General features: G+C 43.3%; 1 protein-coding gene across 1 annotated transcript in view; it reads right to left on the bottom strand.

Annotated features, from left to right (window-relative positions):
- GALNT17 (polypeptide N-acetylgalactosaminyltransferase 17) overlaps positions 1-24,588 on the bottom strand; it is a 204,875-nt gene that overhangs the window by 46,858 nt on the left and 133,429 nt on the right. The gene's annotated exons all lie outside the window — the stretch shown is intronic.

Here is a 24,588-nt window from a genome sequence, read left to right as displayed (position 1 = left end):
AATTGTAACGGAAAGAGCCACAAAGCTTACTTTTTGGCTGCGATGTAGTAGGAAAGAAAACACCTTTAGCTAGCTCAGCATAAGAGGTCAATATTAGTCTCTGCTAGTTTCAGCTTCATAAGGATAATGAGGAGTAATTTCACTGCACAAACATTATAGCTCTTCACGGTGATTATTTTACAGCAGAGAAAAAGAAAAAAGTCTCAATGGAAGATTTGCAGGAAAACTAACTTTGAAAAACGAGGCATCCTCTCGTTCTGGCTGGGCAAAATGCCTGGAACTCCCTTTATTTTCCCTGACGGAGCAGGCAGCCATTCAAGTGCCCCAAAAGCCCAGGCACAGGGGTTGTAAAGTGATTAGTATTACACACCAGCCGACCCGCTCCAGTCCTTAAGGTGTTCTCCCAGATAAAAATTAGAAAATACTTAATATTCCCTTTAATTTGCATGATATCCACCTGCATATTCCAAACTTATTACCATGTTTGTAACAGAATAACTAAGCCAAAGACTGAGCGGGAAATTGAATTTCATTTCCCAGACCATGTATTATATTTTAATTAATTCTAATAACTGCTTATAGCGATTAGCACTGCGCCAAGTTGGGATTTGTTTATATGAAACTTTAGGAAAACGATTTCTACAAAAGTATTTCCTCGGGGTGATTTTCCAAGTCCCCAGTTTTCTTTGAGATTTGGGCACAGGGCATATTATCTGTGTTGGCTGATCGAGAAGCCAATCCCTACCTCAGCACTGCATTCGGGAGGCCTTCAAAGGCAGAAGAATTCTAGTTTTTGCTTTCTTTCATGCATGGGAGAAGCTTCCCATAAATATTCAAAGCACATTGCTCCCACAAATCTAGGTCCAGTCTCCCCCTTGTCTTGATGGCTACCAAAGGCAGGGGACAACCTGAGTGCCAACTGCTTGGACAAGGGTCCGCGAGTGGTGTTCGACACACAGCTCATTCCAAAAAAACCCAAATTTCCACAGAAAGACTATGTTTTGTAAGACTTAGAGCTGCTGGAAACTATTTGTTGCTTGAAAGGGAAGGGACATGGTCTGCTGAGGCAGAAGAATCAGGCTCCCACCTCCAGTGCTGGTGGGAAGCAGAGAGGGGCCACCAAGAAATCTCAGTGCCCACTGAGCTATCCAAATATCAGGCGATATTCAAGTAAAATAGAGGCTAAAGTCTCCTAGAAAATCTGAACTACGTGTTCTTTTGAGGCAACAAGTCTGTTACTGGCACAGTTTTTCCTTCACTCAAGAAGCTGTGTGAAACCAAAGAAAACATTTCCACACAGAGAAAGTTGCATTGTTTTCTTCTGAGCAACTTTGCAGCCAACTCAGTAAAAAACGCAAAGCTTGAAAAATGCTGGAATTCGCACAGAAATAAGCCTTTCTTCAAGTAAACATAATCATGCCTTTCTTCACTTTCTCCCTCTCTCTCTCTTTTTTTTTTTTTTTTTGGTAAGAAAAACGTTTTGATTTTCTAAAAATGGTTTCCACTTCATAGTCAAGAAAATAATATTCCAAGCATCATGTCTCTTCAGTGAAATTATTTCACCTAATTCCCACAGCATCTAGTTTTATTTGAGGAATTTTATATCTGTCTTTTGCCCAACAATCTTTAAAAGGAAATCTGGCGTACAAATTAAAATGGCAATATGAATTTGCAATATGCTTACTCTAACTTCTGAAAAATTTCATTAAGGTCGGACAACCATTTCAGACAGAAGGATACGATTTCTGCTTCCTCGAATCTCCACCCAAAAATCAGCACATCTTCAGCATAAAGACAGAAATGCCTAGAGAACCTCACTGAAGAGCCTTTCATTCTCGTTCTCATTGAGCCTTAAATAATTAAGCCTTTTCATGTATGGGGCAATCTATATTTCAACAATGCAAGTGGGAAAGCACATGAAATTCAGTGTCTGGTAACTGAAGTTAGTCCAAAACGAAACATTTGATGTGAGGTTTTAGCCTTTCACTGTTAAGGTAGAGGTGAAAAAAAAATTTAATGTATAAGGCACCATCTTTCTTTAAATCCTTACCAATGAACCAGAACATAATCAGGTTTGGGCGAAGTTTTGATAAGCCACTTTCTGGCGCAGAAAAGAGAATATTTCTATAGGACAAATAATTTAATACTACTATGGGACAAAATCCTTTTAGCAGAAGCTGCTGAGAAAGCTTCCACGAAAATCAACCAACTACAACACTCCAAAGTTCTCCTTCGCTTTGATTCCAAGTTCATTAAATAAATGAAACAAAAATAAGACAAAATAAGATTTTCTTACACTGATCTAGCAAGAAGGCCTTCCCTGATTTCATGGATGATGACTGTCCCTGTAACATCAGGGTGATGGAGCTTCACCCTTATAAACAGAGGTCTGTTGCCTCCTGAACTGTTGTGCTTCCAAAATAATGCCTCTCTGTAGTGGTCACAATCATCATCATCTTCATTTTACCTTCAGATATTTTCTTTCCCCATGATTTTAAGTGAAGAGCATACAACTACATCTATCCCCAGAAAGGTCAGCTTTTTTATTCCCCACGAGCTTGCAGGATTGTTTTCACCAAAATGCAATGTCCAACAGGTGACCCCCTTTCAAGAGTTATCTTTAGCTTCCTAGTTTTCCAGCACACTAATTCCCAGTACCAATAAGCACCCGTTGCATCTCGTTGCCTGTACAGCATTCGCCACTTAAAAGGATTTCATTTGCATCAAAACACGCTTACTCTAGAAAAGCATTTGATCTCTAGTAATGTGCACTGCCCTAAATTGCATAAAAATAGATTGCATTAACTGTCGGGAGGCTTATGCCTGCTATATTGTAAATATATAGCTTTGCACATATCCACTTTTGATCCTAAATCAGAGGAATAATGATAAAGTAATCCACTAAAGATGTGAGCTTGCAAAGATACGGTGACTAAAAGCATCCTTTGTTTTGAGGCTAAGCTGGCTCAGAACCAGATCGTGCTTTCTAGTGATGGAGAAAGCAGTTAATTTGTTCTGCTACTGAAAAACAGATTAAAGTCCAAGGCTAAAGCCTAGTAAATAGCCTCATATTCCTTCTCAAAGCCACAAAGCCAACAGAATGGCTGTATAAAACAAACAGAAAAAAAATTACAACTTCAACAGAAATGGAAAGAGGGTTGAATTTGCAATAGGCAGGCTCAGTCAACAGTATTTAAAAAGTATTTTTCTCTTCAGCAGAGAGACAGCAGAAGCCTGTCCTTCACCTGGGATACAATCGGCATGCCTGCAAGTGATCCATCATTTCAAACTCCTCATTCTTTCAGGTAATTATTTTGAGCTCACAATTTATTAATTTGATGGTAGATCTCATCTACATAGTATGCGAAAAGCTCATCTTTAATCAGAAATCAGCCTCACACTTGCAAAACACCACCCCTCTCCCTCCTTCCCTTGATATAACTGATTTCAACAGTGTCAATGAAGGAAAAGGCCCTTTTATGTCCAGGCGCGTAGCGCAAGTTCCCCAAAACACATGAACTCCTCTTAAACGACCCTGTGGCTAGTTCGAGGGCTGGCTGAACTACTCACGGGAACAATTTATGCAGCGTTACTCAGACCTGCTCTGCTTATGAATTACCAGACTTTGATATTGCATGAGTGTATAAAATATTTATAGCGTACAATGAACACATTAATGCAAACATCTTGAAAGTCTAGCCCCAGCTCTGAATTTCCCAGCAAGAGGCACTGCACAAACACTGCAACATGTTCCAATACATTTACAGAAACTGGTTATGTTTTTCTTAAGGAAAGTGGGGGACAGCAAGGCTGGCTCCAGATATATTCATAGCTACTTTAATATATATTATACCCCATCACATGAATGAGTAGTATTATAAAAACTGATGAGTACGACAGTGGTGTCACACATAGATATAAGCTATAGAGTGCTCTGGTAACACAACCATATGCGGTCGACAAGGTTATTAATCCTTCCGTCCCCGTTTGCGAAAGGACAGCTCTGTAACTCATCACTGCTCCCTCCCCACTAGAATAACACAAAACCAAAATTGTCACTGTGAGCTTCATTCGAATCACAAGAGACACTTCAGGAGGTAACAAATTTAATGGATTCCTGCCCTATATATCTCCACAACAATAATTTGCTTTACTTTATGCAAAGAATTTCATGAATATGTATTCCAATAGCAGCCCACATAAATCAGAGCTCCGGGTGAATACACAGCACGCATCTCCTCAATTAGAAACCTGCCTTCCCTGTGGATTAAGCAGGCTGTTTGCTGAAAAACATCAGGAGCCGCAGCAGTGTCCACAGCAGTGACAGGTTTAAGTAATGCCTTGCTCCAGGCTACACATGCTCATCGCACAGGCTACAGCCAGCCACCCTGCAGGACACCAGGCTTGCTGCATGTCCCTTCGCACCTGTCCCACAACTGCGCAACGTTTCATAGACCATCCAGGCCGGATACTCCCAGATCGCAGATGTGTGATCCTGTAATACTCATCTGCAGCAAAAAGCATTGCTGGAGCTGCAGTTTGTAAAGTGGCAGTGCCACTTTCCCCAGTATGAAACCATCTAGTATGGCTCTTGATGACATTTGGTTGAAATGATGGACGTGGTGCAGAGGTCCACCTTGCACGTTGTACTTTTCCAGGTGGGAACAATGCTGGGGAAGGATTTGATTTTATTTATTGCATTTTCATATGAACAAGGGATATTTGTTAACATAGCATACTTTATCTGGACACCCGACATAAATGATGACAGCTGTGCTGGTGCGAGCCTAGTTTATGCAACGATCTGGAGTCATGGCTACCCCGATTAAATTGCACCAGCTAACCTTCTCTACTATAGAATAAGGCAAAATAACTCCTGAAGCCTAAACTAGGACCTGCACACTACTCTTGAAAATGAGGGGCTAATACATAAACCCTATGGCTTCCATTTGTGGTGCATACCCTGAGATAACTCTCCCTGCTGGGACTGGAAGCTCACCAGCCTTTTCCCTCCTCCGGCAATAACTTGCATCTTCTCCTGCTCTTAGCATCTAGTTGTGTAACATCACAAAATCAGGCTGCGTTTTAGAAAACAACAACCCAAGAAAAAGGAAGGGCAGCAGAGCCACAGCCACAAGAGCAGAGGGCACGCTGGGCTGCAGAGCAGTTTCAAGAAAGCTGAGCTAGTCTGCTCAGCACCAGCTGAGGTCTGTCTTCACCGCTCTGCAGTCCCAAAGACTGACATCCCACTGGGCATTTAGTCCCTTCACACATGGTTCCCAATCAGCCTAAAGATCCTTGCTAGCTTCTAGGTACTTGGAAAAGCTGACATAACCAAGAGCGCTGGCAGGGAAAGCTGCAACAAGCAGCCTAGAGACACAGCATGGAGAACAGAAGCTCTAGCTATATGACAGCTCCAGAAAGGAAGGACTGTCCGGGCAGCCAATTCCTGAGTAAGCACCAGGATGGAGAGCAGCCCTGTGCCTTTGCATGGCCCAGATCCTGCGAAATGCGAAGCTGGGAGACCAGGTCCAGTCAAACTTCACTGAAGCCAGCAGGAAGACCTGTCAGTCCCGAGAACCGACCCGGTTCATTCACCAGATCACAAGTTCGTCAAGCACTGCATGACTCTTCTCATGGACAATGTGACCTAGTAAAGTGCAAAGCATTATTACTATCATCAGCATCAATCTTGCAATCAGAAGGAACAGTCAGTTCCCCTGGGAGCGGTGGTTAGACTCAGATACCATTCACAAACATTATTTCAAAGGACTAGCAATTATGAAAACAGATGCCAGAAGACTGATGAAACACTCAGGGAAAATAAAGCTTCAAATACTCCATTAAATCATCATACACCCAAGGGGATTATTTTCCATGTCATGAGTGGGCAGGCTTGCACATCTTCCCAAGACCTTGAGAGAACAGGGCTAATGTCACATGACGCAGTTTCACTGGAAACGTTTGTACCACAGCTAACAGAGGGCCAGTACAACGGTCTTGCGAGGACCCGGCAACTAGGTTATAAAAGGAAGTTAATGTAACTATCCATATCTCATTCTACAGCCTTCTGAGTTGAAGGCTTCTGGAAGGCAGAGGAGCAGAGCAACCGGAAGACGCAGGCTCTTGGATGCAGGACCCTACACTGGAAACGATGAGAGCCCGTGACCTAGTTTGTGATGCTCCAAAGGAGATTTCTTGTGCAGTGCTCAAAGCATGTTCAAGGCCCTGCATTTCATTGCTTAGGTTTCATCACTGCTATTTTATCATCAAACTGGGTCTCTGCAACAGACTTGGGTTCTTCCATTCCTTAAATTCAGCAATATTCCACTCCAGATGTGCTAATAAGAACAGCAAAAATCCCAGAGACCTGAATATCACGAGCACTACCATATCCCATTTCAGCAGAAAATTTCTACCCGCTGTGATGATAACGAAGACAAATAGGAAAATGCCTGAAGAAAGACTGCCTTTTTACACTTGCAGAACTCAAAACACAGGATGATTTTAATCTATTTTATGTATTAAGAGCTCCTCTTGGCTAACACCAAGAAGCCGCCATTTCTAGTCCACAGCACGTTGTTGTGGATCGACTCAGAAAGAGGAAAACAGGCATTTTCTCATAACTTTAGTAGCTACTTACTGCCCTACATATACTTTTAGAGGAAGGAAAGCCAGTTTCCTTCATCAAGGCATGATTACACCACTTCCAGGACAACATCTTAATTTAAACAGCAATTCTTACAAAACACGAAGAAACTGCAAGGCAAAACTTCATAGAAGAGGTTTCATCTTTGCAAATTAGCTACTTAGGAGAAGCATTTGTTGTTTTGAAATAACTCTGCCTTTCAAGCAAGCCGATACGGGGAAAAAAAAAAAAAAACAGGAGGTGACAGCAGGCAGCCTGTGCATGAGACCTTTGCAGGCAGGTCCTCCCATCTGTGCATGAGCATTGGAAAGATAAATTAATATTTGCGACAATAAACAAGCAAGAAGCAGACAGCCAGTTTGCTTCGGCGCGAAGTGCCTGGCTTCATACAGTGTGCTTCTATGTATTTAAGAGAAGTGGATTGACGGTCACCTTGTTCCCTGGAAGGCAGGAAGCATTTCACATTGATACTTCAGGCTCAAGGTATCACGTCTGCTGGTTTCAGACATTTCATACATTGCTGGTGGTAAGTCTGCCGAGCCCTGTCTTTCCTTGACCCAGGACTGCTAGATATCCGCTGTTTCTCTCTCTACACTTCAAGCATCTGCAATCTGCCCCCTCCACACTTTTTTCTTTTTTTAAGTAACGTTCCAATCACTCTTGGAAGAGAAACATCTCTTTCTAAGGTGGGGATACTTTCTCAAAGCTGTTTGTGTTGGGAGTATAAAATAAGAAATCACTGCAGGAGACATTTATCTACACTCCACTGAAGCTTTGTTTCTGTTCGTTTTCTTTTTAACCTACTGCTCATGTGAGAAACCAAATTCTGGAAAAAAAAAACAGTATGCCAGAAAATGCATTTGAGGTGTCTTCTCGTCAGCCGCACCTCCACAGCTCATCAATGCCGGTGTGCGTGTCTCCGCTACTCATACATCAAACTCCAGGTTAGCACACATTTTTATGGCACATCTAAACCTCCCAAAGAGGTTTAAAGTGAAAATGCTGACGCAGCAGCCACCACTGCAGATCAGGAGTGCCAAATGCGGTATTCCTTCAAAAGGAAATGGATATAATCTTCAAGCATCTCTGCTCATGATGTACAGGGAAGGGTCAAATGAGGAGCAATCGCGGGAGAAAAGGCAAGTAGAAAAATGCGCAGTATTTGCCAGTGCTGATTTTTCACTAGCTCAGATGGGCCAGCGGGTGCTGCAGCTATGAAGAGGATGAGTCAGGCATGTCAATCTGATTAACAAGTTATTAGGGGAGAAAGACTGGGAAAGCAAGAGGGTAAAGGGTTAACAAATGCCACTCTCCAACAGCAGAAGAGAAGGTACTTTCTGTCTTGATGATGAAATGAGTTTAGCTTTGACAGATCTGGGTCTGCTGTGCTTAACCTCTCCTGCAAGGAGATTTTGAGATGATTTGCTTTGTCAGAAGAAATCCTACCTTGCTGCTGTGTGCTTCTCCAATATATATTATGATTTTGCCAGCGGCAGGGCACAGAAGCAACTTGGAAATTACTTGCTATAAACCTGCATGCATCGTCTGTGCTTTATGGTTTTCCCAGAGCTGCCCCATCACACGAGTTGCGAAGTGAGGGCACACAAAAAAAGGAGGACAACTGACTCCAAGGGTAACATGCATCCCTTCTCAGCTAGCTAAAATTTAGGCATATAGCCTAAGACATTCGTCCAAACTCCTGCTGTAGGACTTGAGGTTAAGCAGAATGAGTCACACTCTAGGTGTCCATCTCTTTCTTCTCATTATAAAGGGCACACATCTCACTTAAGGGTGTTTTGGAGAGAGATGCAAGAGGACATCCTTCAACAAAGAAGCCCAGTTCAGCAGCAACACAAATGGTAGCACTGCATGGCCACAGCCAGCTGCATCAGAAGTGGCACAGCCTTTGCATGCAAAATAAAATGAGCTGAAAGTAGGTGTGGTAGAAGAGATTTGAAAAAACTGAGCAGGCAGAAAATTCAACCTTGAGCCAAATCCAACCTTTCGAGGAGAGTACAAAAGCCAAGCTGGATGACACCAGAAAGCCATCAAGCCCTTCTTCCCGTCTCAGGCCAGCCAGCAGCAGATGCTGGGTGAAGAAAAGAGCAGGAGCCACATGTAGTGCTACTGCTCCAGAGCTTGCTCCCCCTCTGGCTGCTGTCGGTGACATTTAGAGCCAGAGGCAACGTCTCAAAATATAACAGCCCTCAGTGGACTTTTCATCCACTAATTAAATTGGGCATTTATTGAACAACTGAACTTTTAGCAGCCTCAGTATCTCAGGGGCATCGGTGCCTGCAGCGCATATGCACGCTGCAAAGATTCACCTTCTGCTGGCTTCAAAGAGGCCTGTGCTCATTCCCAGAGATGTCCCCTGGTCTCCTGCTCTGTTCGTTTTCTTTGCCTTTTCAGCTGCTGCCAGCATAGAAATGGTATTTTCTGAAGCAACAAGCCACTGTAACACCAGTCCATAACCTGTCACATAAAGCAAGGTACTCCATAAAGAAGAGAAAGTGCATCAGCAGAGAAATCAGTGGCGGATATTCGACTCTACATCACGTGTGGGGGTCAACTATAACACTACTTCCACATGTAGCATGTGTCTCTACAGTAATGTCAATACAGAAACCTGCACACGTGTTTATTTTGGTAGAGGAGAGGCATAGATCCTTCCAGGTGATTATCAAGAGCTTTTATACAATGGGCTTTTCATGCTCTTCAGTTTACATTATCAGATATTCTTTAGAGTCTGCTCTACTTACGTGATACATATTTGCCAAGAGCTAAATGCTTTCAATGAGAATTATCTGCTACACACTGCTCATTAGGAATAGAGTCCTCCTTTTCCCTTTAAAGTGATGCTTTCCAGTAATGAAAGCAGCTGGTCCCAAAATGCTCCGGGACTTATCCTTAACTAGAGCTGAAATATGGAAATTCAGAAAAAAAAAAAAAATCTCATTTGCACTTCTTGAGATGTGCTCTTAAGCCAGAAAGAGCCAGGGAAAGCAGTATCATTCCCTCAGCACAGTGCCCAGAGATCTTCAGCCTTGGGTCAGGTTTCCTGCAGCTATAAAGGAACATAGTTCGTCCACCTCAATAAACCTGTACTGATTTACACCAGCAGGATGAGTAAAATTAAAACAAGGTCTACCCAGATATGCCTCGTTTTTTTAATCTATCATTCAAAAAATGTATCTAAAGTGTGGACATCTGCTTGAAATGCACACACTATGGGTTACTTAAGCATTGCTATAAAACAAGGAGGTTTTGAATACCTGAACTTGCATACAGGAAGTCAGATCAACTTTAGGAGAAAAAGGAATAAAGATATAATTTTGAGAAGCAAAAAGAAAATGAGGTTTATCGTGTATTACCATTACAGTTTCTCTTTCAGATGTTTCAATGTCTAAAGAAATTTAAACCTTCTCTATATTTTCCTCCTTCCTCTGTAGTGATGATTGCCTGTAGAGATACACCACTTACCGTAATATAACTGAAAATGATGACATGTCATAGGCATTTTATTATGCATTCAGTTTTATAGGACTTCGATTATAACCACATCACAGAATCCTGGTCAGTACAGCTGAGAGAACTTTTGCAAAGACAGCAAAACAGACAATTTTGGTGGATAGCAATAAACACATTTTTCCCTTTATAAGTGTCGCAAAGAGCCAAGCAAATACATTAACTGTCCAAGATTCCTATGTAACAAATGAGGCACTCCCATGGATCAATTAAAATCAAAGCACCCCGCGCAAATGACCTGACATGCTGCCGTTCAGTTTGAACGTAGCATATATGATAGTTTCTAATTTTGTTGTTCAGAAGGATGATGGGAAGAAGGGAGCCAAGAAGGGATTCTGGGTCTAACTGTCCCTCTCACTAAATAAAAATACATTTGCTATAAATGTGTTTCAAAACAACAGAGATTTTAGAGGCATCTTTCCAACTAAAATCAACAGAAAATATTCAGCTAAATTCCCTTGGTAATATCTACCAAGAACAGCAGCTCCTGGAGCCACAGATGAAACTACTCAGAAGGGGTACATCCATTCCCTTTTCTATCCTGTTGCTACACTAGCATTTTCGTCGGAAGCATTTCTCTCAAGGGAAATGGGATTCTGCCCAAACAGTTGGCTGCTTCTTTCAAGGCATGCTGCTCCTCTTCCACAAAGTCACCCCGGCAGTCCTTCCTGCTACCACCTGCCACTACTGTGCCCACAACAGCTACAAAGCCCTCCATAGGGAAATACCTCCATGCAAAAAAAAACATACATACATATTGAATGGCATTTTTCCAACTGAGAAAGTAACCACCTCGTTAACGTTCTCAGACCTACTTCTTGTATAATACAAATGATAATCCCTGAACAACTACCTGCTCCTCTAACATAACCTCAGTAGACAACATACCTCTTGTAAAAATCAGACAAAAGGCGTGACAAGACATTCTTCCTTGTTTGACAAAAGCTGCAGATGATGTAAATGAAACATTCTGAAAAGCTTTTAAAATGGCTCACCTGGTTGATTTTAACTGACAGCAAAAATTACCATTAAGATGTCCTGCTTAAAAAAGTCTGTGTGTCAGTACGTCAGCTTTTAGAAATCTGAGTAAATGAGAAGCTACTAAAGAAGCGATCAGACAGGTCTGCTTCCTTAATTTTCAAGTCTTTGGTGTTTTGAAGCTTTTGCTATACAGCCTTAGATGCACATGGAGATAGATCATTGGATGACATCGAGGTACGGCCATGTAAGCAGATGCAGCGGTTCAGCAAGCCCTCAGCCAACAACTCTAGTTCAAGCAAACCAACTGTCACCAATACGACAGGCTAAACCACTGGTTACCCAAGTAAACAGCACAGGAGATGCATACAGTATGCTGCACTGGGAGCTAGAAAGCCTTCCAGGATCCAGCCCCACAGCAAATCAACAGCCCCAAAATGGTAATGATGCCTCTCCCTTTGGGGAGCAGGAGGGGCCACATGGCAACCTGGGAGTGGGGGCCAGGGAGGAGAGCTGGGCTGGTAACCTCTTGGGCTGCCCTGGCTAAACTATCTGCAAAGATGGGTTGGTCTCCAGGCCCCGCAGGCACACGCTGCCCCTTGCCTGCGGCTTTTGGCACAGCTAGGAGTAAGTCCTTATATTGGGAAGTGAAGAGAAGGTCTTGAGGCTGTCAGAATAGTTGGATGCAGGAGCTGGATGGCAGACCAGAAAGTTCTGCATTTTATTCCAACTCAGGGTTTTTCAAGCTGTGTTGAATGGAGACAGCTGTGATGGCCATTAAAGCAGGCAAGAGAAGAACCCCTGAGGCAGGCAGCAACATGTCATCTCCTGTGACTCACCATCTCTGAGCACTCACGGGAGATGCCATAGGAGCAAGCGCAGATGATGAAAGAAAGCTTGCCAAAATCGAGGTTTGCCAGAATGGTGACTTGTTAAAGGAACTAGAGCTGGGCGAGCAGAAAAGCAAAGCTATGGCAACGTTTCTTCCTTGGGCAGCCGAAGCCCAGGAGCTGGCTCCAAATTCTGGAAAAATCCAGTGAGGAATATGAGAGGTTTTTTTTTTTTTTCCTTCTTTTTAAGATGTGCACGGAGTTACAAGTAAAAATGGCCAAAGTTAAAGTTTGGAATGGAAAACAGATGCAATTCGGTACACTCGTAACTCTATAAACTCAAAATCCCAGGAAGGAGAGAGAAAGCGTTTTGGTTCTGGATACAAACTTTATTTGCATTCTTTTGTTTGCTTGTAATTCTAAAACTGCAAAGCCACCTACATCTGACCTAACCAAGGAGGGACAGCTGAGCCTCAGGTTTGGCTTAAATCTACCTTCCTGCATGGAGGGGACGAGGAAGGGGAGATTTGTCCTGCTAGCACAGAGGATCCACAGAAAATCTCTGGAGGATGAACCAGCACAGAAATCTGGCCCAGTTCTTCTGTTCATCCAAACCTCCAGAGATAAAATGGGCAGGCAGAGGGGCACTTGAAGCGCTTCTATCTGGCACATGAGGTTAACACATGACACATCTGTGCCACAGCATCCCATAAGCAAAAAGGAAAATATTAATAGATACCTGTCCATCTTTGGCATCTCCAGATGGAAAAGACAACATAGAGCAAGCAGTTTCATTACTACTCACAACTTCCGTGCTAGTAATGTTAATGTTAGCACTTCTTAAGCACTATAGGAGAGCACCCACCAGTAGTCTCGGCTCAGCATTTAAAAATACAGCTTAGCTCCTTCATTTGGAAAGCAAACAAACTGCATCCTCAGAGGCAATTATAAAAACACTGATAGGCTGTTTGCGTTATCAATACTAGAACGACGCTAAAGCAACAAATAGCTACAATAAACAAAACGTGGGACACAGGCTGTTGTGCTGAACGGGTCAGCGATGGGCCCTTCCTCGTCCTGCAGAGGTACCTCCCCGCTGTGGTTTGGACACGGAGCCAGCCAGCCAGCTCGGAAAATGCGGCAACGGGCCCAAAGCCATTCGAGAGCCGATGTCAGCAGAGCGCCTTGCCGAGGACGAGGCAGCCGGTAGGTGCCACGCGAGCCTGGCACCCAGCTTCTGGCAGCCCGGCGAGCAGTGACGGGTTACAGCACGGAGAACCATCTTCCTACTCAAGCAAACGCACGGCAGGCCAGCGTGGGAAATCCCTTCTTATCTATTACTTCGGGTATCTCCTTCAGCCTTGGCAAAGCAGAGATCTGGATTTAAAACTCTTATTTTACAGGAGTTATAATAAATCTTGAAAGGAGTAATTAGACATCTTTAGTCCAAACGTGGACTTTTGTCTAATTGTCCTCCTCTGTTTAATCCTGTAACTTTGACAGAGTGAAAACCCCTGGTACAAAAAGAAACATGGGTTCTTCAAGCCTGAAGTACATCTAGGCAGCTATCTCTGGTACGGGATCACATATGGCTTCCTTACAATAAGCGGCATTATTTATGGCAATTTCTGCAGATCCAGGAAATTCTGATTCTCACTGGTTCTAGCACTGAGCTTCAAGGCACGGATTGGATACTGGGGAACTGCAGTCAGCACAAAATAGTATTTCTTAATAAAGTAGAAATGCAGAAGAAAGAGTGATCTTGGCTTGATTTATGCCACTTCATTTGCAGGTGCCCACGAGCAGTATTTTTGTTAATTAACACATATTTTTGTGTCTGCAGATGCATACGAAATAATAGTTTTATTACTGCAGATTTAGGTAAAAATTTATTCAACACACAAGTTAGTCTACTTCCTAGAATTCTCTCCCAGTATTTTCTGTGCAAATAAGATGTAATAATTCTCCAAAAGGTGGTGACACATGACAAAATCGAAGAACGATGCACTTGTTTTTTAAAGCTAGATGAGTTAATTAGCTCACAAAATGGAAGAACTGTTTGGAGGAGGAAAAACAAACGAAAAAAGGGATGGGAAACACCACATTATTCTAATAAAATGAGGTTGCATGTTTTGTTATGAAAATATTAACGCTTATAGCCCAAGTTCTGTTCTAGAAGGCCTCAATCGAAAAATGCATTTAAAATGCACTTACATTTAAGCATGTACACTAATCCCACAAAAATTAAGAGGACTGTGCAGGTGCTTAAAAATTAAGCACTCTGCTGGATCACAGCCGACGTAGTCAAAGGTGGAATTTTATTTTATTCTCTGATCTGGCTCACGAGTTTCCAGTACCGGTTGCTTCCAACCAGCTCAGGGAGAAACTGGGTGCTGAAAATATCACTAGAATATTGAGAGTAATAAAAACAAATACATAGATTGTATAATATCTAATCTAATTTTTAGGCAAATGCCTTGTTTTCAGGCAAACGTAAAAATATCTCGTTTTTTGGCAAAGCCAACGGAGCTTAGGTCAAACACCTGAACTCCTAAAAAATCTGTGGGTGGGATTTGGCTAGTGGGTTAATACCAGCGTGGGGAAGGAGGCTTCTGTGGAGGCAACCAACAGCACAGGGGTCAAGTTGCTACATTTTCCCTTGCTCTGGGACTCCCGTGAAAACAGCAAAGTCAACGAGACAAATGCAAACGGTGTGCCGTGTTATTGGGGTTAACTACCTCTCATGCATTACAGCAGCAGTGTATCATACCGATTAGCACGCGTATGAACCAATAGTCTCGCTATGAATAATAAATGCACCACGGGGAAGCCAGCAGGTTCACTGCTGCAACGGCACCCGCGTTACCGGGAGCTCTGGCTGTGAATACCACGCAAAATGAGTCCCCCAGAGCTCCACCTCGGCAGTCTCCACCGAATATCACAAGCACAAGGACACACTAGACTGAAGGATAAATGCACTGGGAAACATAAATCATGTCTAGTTGTTTCTGCTTTTATTCTCAGTGATGCACAGGGCAAGTCTCAAATGATATCACATCAAGGGACAGGCATTCAGAGCCACCAGCTCTTGCTACTCACAGAAAGAAAGAAGAGATTTTCCAGGACTGCTAACGGAGATAAATGACTAGCTCCCACTGAATTTTGCTGGGAACTTTGTCCTTCCTGTTGCACTGAAGCGCTCACTCCAGCCTGCAGCTACTGGAAGAGCTGCAGAAAAAATGAGCCAACTCCTTTAAGAAGATGACCAAACAAGCCAGCATTTCTTACCGCTGCTATCAACACCGCTGGAGCCCAAAGACACCACACTTTTTCCAGACACATGAGATGACACAACTCCTGCCCCTCGCCAAGCTTTGCCTATAGAAAAGCTACCCAAGTATAGCAAGATGAGAAAATAAGTTTAAGCTGCCCTGAGCAAAGTAAAAAATCAATTGGATGCAATGCAATCTGCCGGACACTCAGACCCTCCAAGGCCTTCTGCAAAGCTTCATGGCCAGGTATGATTGAGTACTAAGCATTAACATCCTTATTAAGTGCTTTACACCTGCTGTGCACTCGCTGCACACCAGGGTCCGTGACAGCCCGACGGAAATTCATGCCCAGTAAGGGCGAAAAGTAGAAGGTCAGGAAGCAGGTGACCAGCAGAGGAACATGCTGGCCCAAATTGCTCCAGGGAAAGGGTAACTGCAACAATTCATCAAACTTGGCCAAAAGCTGCCAGAACAGTAAGTGCTATAAAGTAGTCCCAGAGGAGCGGGACACGAGTACCACTAGCCTGAAAAGGGCTATGATAGTCCAGGGAGAGTCCAGGGGAGGCACTGTAAAACTGAGCCACTTCAAGGGCCCGTGCAGGAGGCAGGGGAGTGGGGAAGGTCACAAGACACACACTCCAGAGTGCCATGCAGAGAGAAGAAGTCGTGTGTGCCCATGCAATGGAGACCTCATTAGAGGGGCTAACTGAGAAGCTAGGCCTTGCAGCCCCCTTCCCTTCTCACCTCTTATTCTCAGAGCTTGATCCCAGCCCTTTGAGGGCTCCAAAGCCCTCCCTCCCTGAAGCCTTTCCCATCCTATAGCCCCTCGCCTCTTAGGCACCTTGGCAAAGCCCCTTCCTGGTGCTGCACCAGAGCCGTCCTCCTCCTCCTGCCAGCTCTACTGAGACAGTCCTGCTCCGGACAGGGAAACCTGAATTGTCCCCATCTCATGGTATCACCCATCGAGCTGTCAGCTGCATTTTAACTGCTCTCTCTACGTGAGGAGTTCAGATGAAAAAGCAGCAAGGCTTGAACAGTTTTCAGAGTCTAGGCTGTGACTGCAGCAGGAGCTTTTGGGGACAAGTGTTTTCATTTGTAAAAATGAACAGTTTTGACCTGAAAGTCCTTGAGAGAGGATGACTGCAAAACCTTACAAAGACACCCACCACACTGGAGCTGGTTAGGAATGTTTAACTACAAGCTTTTTGGTTGAAGAAAATCACAGAGGTGGAACAGCACTGATTGTATTTTCACCAGGAATGTTCCTCAAGCCTAGGACAGAGCTGCAGTCAATGAAGAGAAGCCCTGTCCTTGCAAAAAACAAAGCCCAGCAGCTGCGAGACAGAACTGCTCTGGGGTTCGACGCTACAGCCCTCCCTGATTCACCGGAGAAGAGCAAATCAGCCTTTCTCCTGAGAGACGAAAAGGAGAGGGGGGAAAAAAAATAGCCGCTTGGTTTTGCACCGATGATGAACCGGGAGCTTTCTGAAAGCTTTACAAATACAATGGGACAAAACAAACACTTCTCATCTCGGTTTAATATGAGCCTCATTTTCTGGTGTGTAATTTTACATCAAGTTTTCCCTTAGCATCTCCCAAGCGTGCTATTTGTAGGAAGACAGAGTTCAGTTTGGCTTGGATTTGGTTTTTAGGAAAACATGAGCTTGCTTTTTGTTTTAAAGGGTAATTTATACCCCAGACATCCTAGGTACACAAACTGCTCATCTTGCATAGCAAGGAGCGAAAGGAGGAAACAAATTTCAGAGTTATGGTTTCAAGCTCCTGGAAATATTTTAAGAGATGGTTGTGCTCCAGGGAGTGATGCTATTAAAAAAAAAAAAAAAAAAAAAGGCATTCAGAGGAAGTAACTTGGCTGCATCTCAGCAATTCCTGACCAAACTGCAACCACCAGGCACTCAGAGAACAGATATTGCTCTGGCTTATACATTACCCTCCACACTAATGAGCATTCAGTCCTGGAAAAGTGAATACTCCAGAGGCAACGGGTGGACTGGAAGGGATGTCCTGGGGCTGCTTTGACTCAGCAGGGCCCAAGGGGCTAATAAAAAAGCAAGCTAACATACCTTGCAGTACAGAGAGGAGTGTGTAGGTTGAAACAAGAACAGATTCCTTTTGCAGGTGCTCATACCCATCACTGATTTTTAAGAGTGGTGAGGGAATTTATACATGTGCAAAACCAAGGAGGGTGACAACCAAACAACCCAAATCTGCCGAGCAAACATCTATTTCTGAGTCCAGAATAGCAGAAACGTCTAACCAGACGGATCATGTGGTGCCACATATCTGCACCATTTTATACCATTTTATCCCAATAGTCATTACACATAGCATAGATGGTGTCCATAGGCACACTCAGCCCCTTTCCCAGTTCCATGACCAGGCAGACTCAGGCATTCCCATGTGCCTGAACATGACAATGTGTTCAGGGAACATGTTCAGGGAACGTGTGTTCAGGGAACACAGCAAGCTACCAATGCACTCAGGTCTATAAGCAAGGAAAGGGTGAAAATTCAGAGGCTCCAGTTCCCCCCCCCCCCCGCCACGTCTTTCTCCATGGAGGAGGAGTGAGAGCTGAAAGCCTAGGAGAGCTTTAAGGGCTTGTGGGATGCGTTTCATGCCCAAGAACAAAAGCACATTACCCAAAAACCAATTTATCCTGGGGATACTGGAGGTGCCCCTGATGCCTAGAGCGTGGATGTGGGTAGGGTATGAGCATCCTCACTGGAGGAGTCCCAGAGACATCCCACTGGACCACTTCACCATGGCCCAAATCCTGTTTCAGCAAACACAGTGGAAACAGAAATGTGGGAATGGCTCTTTTCAGTGGGAACAGAGTAAGGCCAAAGACGAAGCTTCAGAGTCTCCCTGAGATTTTAGCTCCATTTTATTATGTATTCGTGCAAAGCCTCAATCAACCACGTTTTACTGAGCCTCAGGGAAACTGCAAAAGGAGAGACCTCAAGTTTTCTTCAGTAAGAAGCTTTGTTTTCTGGCCCAGCGCTTTACAGGAAATTTGCTAGAGGAGCCTGCTGGAGGATGTGCTGTCCCTGGCCCTAGCTGTGCTCCCGTGCTAGCCAGGGCTTCGTGCTCCTCAGGCTCCTGTTCTCCATAGCCCTTTAGCTACGGAGATGTTGTGGCTGCTCCGCACACCCAGGCTATCTGCACCAGTTGGCCCTCCTCACCCAGGCCCTGAGCCCAGGCCAACCGTGGGGTAAGCAAGCCCCAACTCAGGTCCAGTGTGTTAAACATTTGGCAGGTCCCTAACTACCACTTGCCCTAGGCAAACACCGATCCCATGCAAAAATCAGTTAGAAGACAGGAAACCCGCCAGTAAGTCAAGTGAAAATGAGGCATAGCTGAGCCTCCAAATGGATTTCTTCATCCCCCAGTCAATCTCAATCACAACGTACGACCTACTGCGCTGGAAGAGCTATCAACTTGCCCAGCAAAGATGATCAGTGTCTTTCCTGCCTAAAAATAAACTTGTCAGTAAAAATTCTAGCATCAATCGGGGTGAAAATAGCAACCCCTTCCCCCACCTCTACCTTCCCACGTTTGTCAGCGGATAACAGGCATGGATGACAAATCATTTTCTATCACGAGGAAAAAGAGAGACAGGAGCTGCGCCGTTGCCCGCTTGCAATTTCCTTTCCCAAGGAGGGAGAGCTATAAACCGCCCCAGCACTGCGGTGGTAGTAGCAGAGCACCTATCCCTCCCGATGCAGCGGGTTATAGCCCGTTTAGAAAAATAATCAAAATACTGCTCCATTTCCATGGAGATGGATTTGACGAAAAGCATTTTATCATTTTGGGAAACTACGCTAGAGCGCCTTATAAAGCATCTTCAAGCATCTACAGTAAATATTGAGCTGACAACTCAAAACGCCCAGCAGAGGGTTGGGATTCACTCTTGCACTGATTTCTGCTGTTAAAATAAATGCACTCAGTGATTGGATATTGTTCAGTGGTGAAAATATTTCTTCCAACCACACAATAAGCGCTCTGAAGAACAAAATAAATAGAAAAACTTCTATAGCAGGGATACGGGTACATACAAACAGACCGTGGCCACGCACAATGGTACAGGTATTACTGGTGTATCACTATTTCTAAAGCCGTATTTCCAAGATCTTTTCAAGGTCAGCCCTGCTCTCTCTCTTACTTTGTTCCAAGCTAACTTGATTTTTATTTGGAAAGAGCCTTAAGCCCCAATTTCTAAGTAGATTTCAGTACCTGACCGATGAACACTTTTTAAAAGCTTGTCACCAGTTTATATTGGTGGTGGTTGGCAGCAAGAGATAGTTTTCTTTCTTTTTTTTTTTTTTTTTTTTTTTTAGTATTTCCTAAATTGTCCGAGTCCCTGGGGTCTTGGCAAGCCACGTGTAGATGTATGATGACTTGCATCAAATCCACTGCTTCTGTGGCTCTGCTGAGCTCCAGATGGACTTTCCTGTGCCTGGAAATCACGGAAGGAGACATAATCTGTCCCCACAGCTTCTTCCCGCTGAGTACACTGGGCCAGTTACAATCCCCAACTCTGCCTGACAAAACTTGGCTGAGGTGCTTCCAGTCCCCAACTGCTCAGTCTTCGGCTTTTAAAACCGAGCCTTGCTCTAGCTCCAGTGTTTCTTACCCTCTACAACCAAGAGCCCAACTCAAGCATCCAGCACCTCCGATGCTAACGGTTGCCTTTTCCTGTATCATCTGCATTTGAATGACAGTGTAAAATTCATTGTTCCTCTGTATAAATTCTCAGAAACTTCAAGAGTCAGTACACACTCACACAGTAAGCAAGTAAGATCTCAAAATTTTACCCCAAAGCCTTCCACCAGTCAAAGTTTCCTTTTCTAACTGCTAGAAGAGCGTGCTAGCCGATGTGTTCTCACCGCCTGCAACCAACCATAAAACAAACTTTGGGGAACATCTTGCAGCAAACTGTCCTCCTCTAAGTACTTCTCTCGGGAGTTTTGGCTGATTTGTCCCCATGCTTTCCCAAAATCTTGCAAGATGCCGCATGTGGACTTTCATGACTAATTTTGTTTCAGCAAAGCTAGGTGCAGCTGGGGAAAAAACTGCATGTCATTGGAAACGTGATTCAACCCTCACCATTACGTCTCAGTGAACACTCACCAGCCTAATAAAGTCTTATGAATAAATTATACGCTTTTTGGCTTCCTATTTTTCAGCGTGATAAAAAATGTAACAATGTATCATTACAGATCTCCCAGTCTCCCACTTAGCGCGGCATCCTACATGCCTCAGCGGACGCACGCATTGCAGAACGTCTTGTAAAATCAGCAGACATGACAGTCGCAGGAGAAACGCCGTAATTCACGCCGACGTGCTGACGGACAGAGTGGTTAAAAAAGAATTTCAGGTACTGTCTACCATCCGTTACCTCTGTCTGCACCTAGACTTTTAATATATTAATCAGAAGAACGGGAAGAAAGAGACATTTCTAGATGATCAGACGCAAAGCCCTGGCAAAGCAGGTTTCGAATGACAGCAGGTAACATGCATCACACAGTCAAAACGTGACACTTTATATTAGGTGTCTGTGCGTTTGGGTAGCGCTGTAAAATAACTCCCCATCTAAGCAAGGATATTCTTGCATTGCGATGACAGGTGGAACCATTTAGATTTTAGGTTCATTCAATTAAAAACCTAGCGAAATACCTATTGAGCAAAAGCATTTATGTGGCCCCTGTTACACTCACATCTAGCACTCTCCGATTTATAGACGTGGACAAGGTCATAGAAAGATTAGGAGTATCCATGTGAGCCTGTGCTAGAATATTTTTTTAAAAAAGATTAAAAAATATAAAAATCAAATACAGGTTTCTCATGAGTCAAAGCCCTGCCCTGACATCCTTGGTTCCCCTACACTCTGCTTTGCGGTGGGACCTTTCGCTTTTCTGCTCTCCACAGGGTTGGAAGCAAGTTGCCACCCGTCTCCCGCACACCTCCCCTGGACCAACAGAAGAAGGGCTGCCCACTCCAAAATCCCGCCTGCGTTCTTCTTAAGGAAGAATGCATTCTTTCTTTAAGGAAAATGTATGCGGGAAAAGCAAACAATTCGATTTTCTGAATAAAGAAAGGAACCAGCTCCTTTGTGGAATCTAAATACTATTCGATGTTTTTTCCCCCCCTTTTTTTTGTGTCTGAGGTCCTGCCCCTCTCAAGACATTGCAGCACATGAATAATTGTACTCTTACAAACAAAACTATGCTTCTTCATGGATGAAACGTACCATTAAAATGCTATTTTATCTATTTTTAAGGATCTCTGAAAGACTAAAGGGTAGAGAGGCATAGTACCTCTGCGAGAGGATCAATGCCAACGTAGCAAGGTTACTAACGTGCATAAGCAGCTGCAGAGTAAGAGCCTGGTTATTAAAAAAATCTCTGCCAACAACAATATGTTCAACGCCCTCATTGAACCCATTTGCTGGCATAAAGCAGCTTTTCAAAGCTCCAGCTCCTCAGCCTTCATAGTTACCTGCATGGATGCAGCTCTGCTCGCTCTGGCGATGCAACTGCCAGCTCGCTGGCATAAGGCTGAATTTGGCCTGTTAAAACTCAATGATAAATCTAGAAAACATGATCTGGGAATACAACAGGACACACTGTTCTTCTCCCCGGAAAGAGTTTTAGAAGACCCAACCCAAACTTCAGACAATTTAACATTCATAGTAAAACACAGCTCAAGACAGCCATTAAACCTCAAAGGGATCCCTGAATTGTGCTTTTCTTAATGAATTTGATGATCAATTCTTACTACACAAATAAGGTGTGGGATGGATCAGCTAATAAGGCTTCTTAGTTAATTGCTTTCTTCAAGCAACAATTCGTACAAATGATACCATCAAAGGAGTAATAATATCCTTATTGATTAAATTAATCTCTAAAAGGCAGCTCAAATGAGTTTAATTAATGATGCATGACAGTAGCACAAAATACTCTGAAAACAACCTGTTCGAGACTCACAACCAATCCGAGACTTTGAAATCATGGCAACAGCTACAGAATAGCCCTTTGTATCTTTATTCAAATAAAGACTGCACGATTTCATGAAACATCTTAGTAAATGCCTATGACTAACCACGAAAATCCATTTAACTTTCCATCCAGATTAAAAAAAAAAAAGAGACACAAGAGACACACAGCATAAGCAAACAGACTTCTCACCAGTCAAACACTCACCAAAATTCACATCCACAAACAGGTTTCCTTAAAATAAAACAGAAATTTTCAGTGAAGAGAGTAGAGGTCACAAGAGGAGCTTCTGCGCCAAAATACAGAAGTGAAGTTGGTGGGGACCTAGAGCAGTGTCAACATACTTCAAATCATAAGACCTGGACACTGGGTTCGTAAAATCAGTTACCCTCTTTCCATCTCCCTGCCCCCCCAAATCCCCAAGATATAAAGAAAAAAAAACAAAAGAGAGAGACCAGGATATTATTTCTGGGAGAGCAATGGCAGGAGCTGGATCTGGGGAATGTCCCCTGGGTTAGGTGGTGGTCCCCAAAGTCTACACGCTCCCTGAGGGGTGATGGGAGCCCGAAGTAGGCATGGGCAATATTTGCCTTCTACATTTTTACAGCAAGACTGACAACAAATAAGCTACTACCAGGGCTGCGGTAATGTCTCCAAGACACGTACGTGTTTCTATTCCTTCGCAAGACCATGCAAAAACTACTCGCGCTTGATACCAGAAAATAAAAGTTAAGTCTTCCTTTACCATAAATGGGAGACCACATTCCACACGCCAGGTCCTCACCAGAGTGAAATTAAAAGCCTCCCAGAATTACAAGCCAATGCCACCACGAAAACACTAACAGGCGTGGTTGCCACATACCCTGGCTACAACAGCTTCGTCAGCTATGCCTAATTAACGGCTGGGCTGTTGTCTTTCATCGGAAGGATGAAATTTTTGTCAACCTGCTGCAGAAAAAAGGATGATCAAATGTTTGGTCCCTGTGCCTGTCAACTCAATAAGAAAGACCCAGCGCTGCTGTCATTTGATTACAAGGCAAACTTGCAAAAAAAAAAAAAAAAAAGGAAAAAAAAAGGAAAAAGAAAAATCTGCTGAAAACATCTCAGTTGAAATATTAGCCTAAACTCCCTTGCTTAGAAAAACTTCCACGCTTGCTGCCAAGAAAACGGGAATTAGACTTCATTCTGCCTCAGGAAGTGAAGCAGTGGACATCGGGGACAAGAGGAGGGAATAAGCACAACCTTCTGGAGACTCTCTGGCGTGATAAAGAAAAAAAATACAGTAATACAGAGAACAACACGTTCCTCTTGTCAGGGCCAAAGTTACCCCGCAAGCAGAACAAGAATTTGCCTGGGGCAGCGAAGTGCTTAATGGCTTTATTATTATTATTTGAGCAAGCCGAGGATGCTTGGTAGATTGTAAGGGATAGCAGCAAGCCTAGAGCTAACTTTGTGAACGTGAGCAAATGGTTTTTATCTTTTAAGTGACTCATGCAGAAATGTTCTCATTTAGCAAACTGAAATCAACAATTCAAGAAAGAAAGCAACAGTCCTTATATATTTTTATATATTATATATAAAAACCGCAATATATAAATATGTGCAAGTGCGTTAATAAAACCAGACGCTTGCACCTTAACCCTTCTGCATTAGGACAGCACATCCCCTTCAATTATTTACTTCATTTTGTTTTTCAGATTACCACCATCTGCTTTTAGCACAATACAGTTAGCTTGTGGTTTTGCCTAAAACACTAATTTATCTAGCTCCTCACAGCCTCAGCGAGTCTACCATCTCATTTTTGTTCTTTGAGTGTTTTTGCTAACACAAGAATATTACATTTACGAAATGCCGCAAGACTCGCAGAAACAAGATGGAATTTGCATCGTCATCAAAAAGAAAATAAATATCTTTTGTATATTTTTCATCCAAGACTCAGTGAAATGGTCAACAAGGAACCACAGAAATACTGCACTGACTACAGCCAGTTATTAAACAGTCAAAAGGAGGAGGAAAAAGAAAAAAAAAAACACATCCACAAAGCCTCGATATTTTATATTAAGATTGAATCTTTAAAAGATTATTAAAAAAAATTCCTACATTACTGACAGGGGGATACGCCTATTACAGACCCTGGCTATAAGAGACTGTTTGCAGATCAGGTTTATTAGAAACAGATACACCTATCTCAGACCTGAATTCTATAATGACTGTTTCCTTACACATCCCATGGTTAGCCTTGTATAAACTATTTATAACGGAAATCCTTCTGCAAAGGGGATTGCTTTGGCAAGAGCAGGCGTAATTTCTGATGT

The sequence above is a fragment of the Rhea pennata genome, chromosome 20 (genome assembly GCF_028389875.1).
Source record: "Rhea pennata isolate bPtePen1 chromosome 20, bPtePen1.pri, whole genome shotgun sequence".
Lineage (NCBI taxonomy): Eukaryota > Metazoa > Chordata > Aves > Rheiformes > Rheidae > Rhea > Rhea pennata.
Note: the sequence above shows the minus strand (reverse complement) of the source record. Positions and strands in the feature narration are given on the sequence as shown.